Source organism: Neovison vison, chromosome 7 (assembly GCF_020171115.1).
Source record: "Neovison vison isolate M4711 chromosome 7, ASM_NN_V1, whole genome shotgun sequence".
Taxonomy (NCBI): domain Eukaryota; kingdom Metazoa; phylum Chordata; class Mammalia; order Carnivora; family Mustelidae; genus Neogale; species Neogale vison.
The window spans coordinates 4220660-4224274 of record NC_058097.1 but is presented as its reverse complement, the minus strand read 5'-3'; positions in this window follow the sequence as shown (position 1 = coordinate 4224274).

The window sequence follows — 3615 nt, the reverse complement described above, 5'->3', positions numbered from 1 at the left end:
AATCCCAGGACGTCCGATGGGGACACTTAAGCTATCAGGATTTGCATGGCAGACCTGCTATTGTTTTGGGTAGAACGTAGGCTATTAGTTATGGAGTCAAATGATGATAGCAGCCCCTTAAGGAGGCAACCAAATGGTTTCCCACAGTCCAGTTTTGATCCTGGGTGCTCGGAGAAGCTAGATTCCCATCTGAGCTCAGAATCATCAAGCCCGATTGTTTCCCAGCCTCGAAGCTATTAAACTCCTGGGGTTGATGTAATTCTTAGAGGGTGAGATGGTTACTGTCTCTGAATGGGGTAGGATTTGCAACTGTGGTTAAGCACTAGATAATTGGACAGACCCACACAGAAACCTCAGCTGAGCCCCTGCGGGAGGTATGGCCTCAGGAAGGACTCTTCACTCCTGGGCTAAGCTTCCGTCTCCCTGTCCTCCCCTCAGGATGGTAGTGATGTAGCAGGGGAAGGCCTGATGGGTGCCTCCTGGGTTCCTAACAGGCGATCAGTAAACACTCAGTGGCTGCTACTGTTGCCAAGGGCACTGGCTTGTGTGCCCACATGCTTGCACACGCGTGTGTTTTAAAGTCATGAAAACAGGGACGCCTGGGTGGCTCAGTTGGTTAAGCAGCTGCCTTCGGCTCAGGTCATGATCCCAGCATCCTGGGATCGAGTCCCACATCGGGCTCCTTGCTCGGCGGGGAGCCTGCTTCTCCCTCTGCCTCTGCCTGTCACTCTGTCTGCCTGTGCTCGCTCTCTCTCCCTCTCTCTTTGACAAATAAATAAATAAAATCTTTAAAAAAAAATTTAAATAAATAAATAAATAAATAAAGTCATGAAAACAGCTAGAAATAAGGAATGGGACCCCAGAGACCTGATTTCTCATTTCAGCGTGGCTCATCATGGACTCTGAAATCCTGGGCACCTCGTTTATCTTCTTTAGTCTCCAATCTCCCCATCTATAAAATGGATTTAATTGAGATTATCTGTAAGTTTCCTGTCTGTATAAGACATTCTCAGAATCTGTCGTTCTTGTTACCTCTCATATAGTTGGCAAAACCCTCAGCAGTGGGGAAGGGGCTGGTCACAAACACAGATGGGCTGTGGGAGACTGGGAGGCGATAGGGAGGGGTGGGGACTGTGGTAAACGGAGGAGGGTGAGTCCCAGCTGAACAGGTCGCCACCACTCAGAGCTGCCACATGGAAGAGTAGGCTCCATCATGCCAGATTTTCTCGTTTGTTCAAGAGAACTGGAGGCAGATTTTTATGTGCAGTTTTGCATTTTTAAATGCTGGCAGCTAAATCAAATGAAAATTGAAAGACCTGACATCCCAAACAAAGCTGTCTGAGCATCGGGTTCCGAATCATCCCGTATCTGTGGTCTCTGCCACAGCTACCTCTCCAGGCCAGCATCATGTCCAGGCAAGATCCCCCTGAGGACTGGTGAGCTTTTGTTTTAACATTGTTTATTTCAACATGAAGACCCACTTTATAGCCTTAAGAGCGCCGAGGGGGAGACGAGAAAGGTCCCTGTTCTAGAAACAGTTCATCTGTTTTTAGCTCCTGGGCTCAGCGTGGTTGATGACATCATTCTGCAGGTCTGCTTCTGTGCAGAGAGTGTTTCGGGGACGCTGAAAGGTCCTGGTGCCCCTAAATCTTCCTCAGACACCCGCATTGCCGCGATTGGTGCCGACGCCTCCAACCTTGTCGGATCCGGCCAGGGTCTCCCACTCCAGTCTGTTACCGGGTATTTTTACATTACTGCTGATGAGTTTCAGAGTTCTTTGGGGTGCTTTAAAAAAAATCATATAAAATATATTTATAAATACATATTTACAAACTACATAAATAGAAATATGCATAATGTAAAATTTACCATTTTCACCATTTTTTAAAAAGATCTTATTTATTTATTTGACAGATAGAGATCACAAGTAGGCAGAGAGACAGAGAGGAGGAAGCAGGCTCCCTGCTAAGCAAAGAGCCCGATGTGGGGCTCGATCCCAGGACCCTGGGATCATGACCTGAGCCGAAGACAGAGGCTTTAACCCACTGAGTCAGCCAGGCACCCCCATTTTCACCATTTTTAAGCGTGTGTTTCTTTGGCATTAAGTGCATTCACAGGGTTGTGCAACCATCATCCCCATCCATCTCCAGGCTTTTTCACTTGCAAAATTGAAACTCTGTCCCCGTTAAATTCCCCATCCCCTGGCAGCCACTGTTCTACCTTCTGTCTCTATGAATCTGATGACTCTGGGTACCTCTCATGAGTGTAATTATACAGGATTTGTCTTTTTGTGACTGGCTTATTTCACTTCATGTCATGGCCTCAACGTTTATCGATGTAGTAGCAGGAGTCAGCATTTCCCGCCTTTTTTTAGGGCGACTGGTGTCCCACTGTACCTATAGACCCCGTGTTGTTTCTCCGTCCATCTATCGCTGGCCACTTGGGCTGTTTGCACCTTCTGGCTGCTGTGGGAAACATGGCTATGAACGTGGGTGTGCAAACAACAGTGCATGTTCCTGCTTTTAGGTCTTTCAGAGCCGGACCTAGAAGGGGGATTCCCAGAGCACATGATAGTTCCATTTTTAATTTTTGGAGGAACTGCGCTACTGTTTTCCATAGCAATTCCTCCACGTGCCCACTAACCCTTCTTATTTTCTGTTTTTCATTTAAAAAAAAAAAACAGTAGTCCTCCTAACGAGTGGGACAGGGGACCTTTTTAAAGGGTCAGCATAAGGGGAAGAGGGAGAAACCTCTTTCACATAGAAGGTCAAATGTTAGCAGGTCCTGGGCCCGCGTGCCATGTTCCCTCCCTCTCACCTCCAGTTCACATGGAACATGGAGGTGGGCGAGGGGAGGGAGTAGGTTACAAAGGGTGCAGGCTCCATCACGTTTCTCAGGATTTCTTTTTAAAGACCAGTAGCCTGTGTGTTGATTTCCTGTGGGCTGTGCCAATATTTCTTGTCTTGTGGTTTATTAAATGTAATGGACCAGCTGTTCCAAGGATTATATCGCCCTCATGGCCTGGTGGCGCTGACAGCCTTTAGCTTTAATCAGCTTCCTGACTGCCCCAGGCCCCGAGGATTTCTTGACCTCCCGCAGCCAATTCTCTATTCTTGCCCAGTAATGCAGTGTCTGCTGGGCACGTGGCCGTGCGGAATAAAGACTACGTTTCCCAGCCTCCCTTGCAGCTACCTGTAGCCATGTGTCCAAGTTCTGGCCAATGGGATGTCAGTCGAAGGTCAACATGGCGGCACCTGGGGATCTACTTTAAGAGCCAGCCAGCAGGCAAGTGCCCTCTGCCTCTCCCTTTCTCCGTTTTCCCGTACTGTTGTCTGCAGCTGTCACCTTGGTTCCTGAAGACGAAGTGGAAGGTTAGGGGTGGAGGAGTGGAGCAGAGCCACCACGCAGCCCTGAACTGCTAACGTTTGACCTTTCGTGTGAAAGAGCACCGAGCGGCTGTCCGGCGCCAGCCACGGTTCTTTGAGGGCAAATCCGGTCTTCACGGACGGGACAAGGGAGCGACCGCCGCCAGCTGTATATCGGGCCCTCTCTGTTGGGCCCTAAACTGTTAACGTTCAGAATAACCTTAATAAACTAGGAACTGTCAGCCGGGGA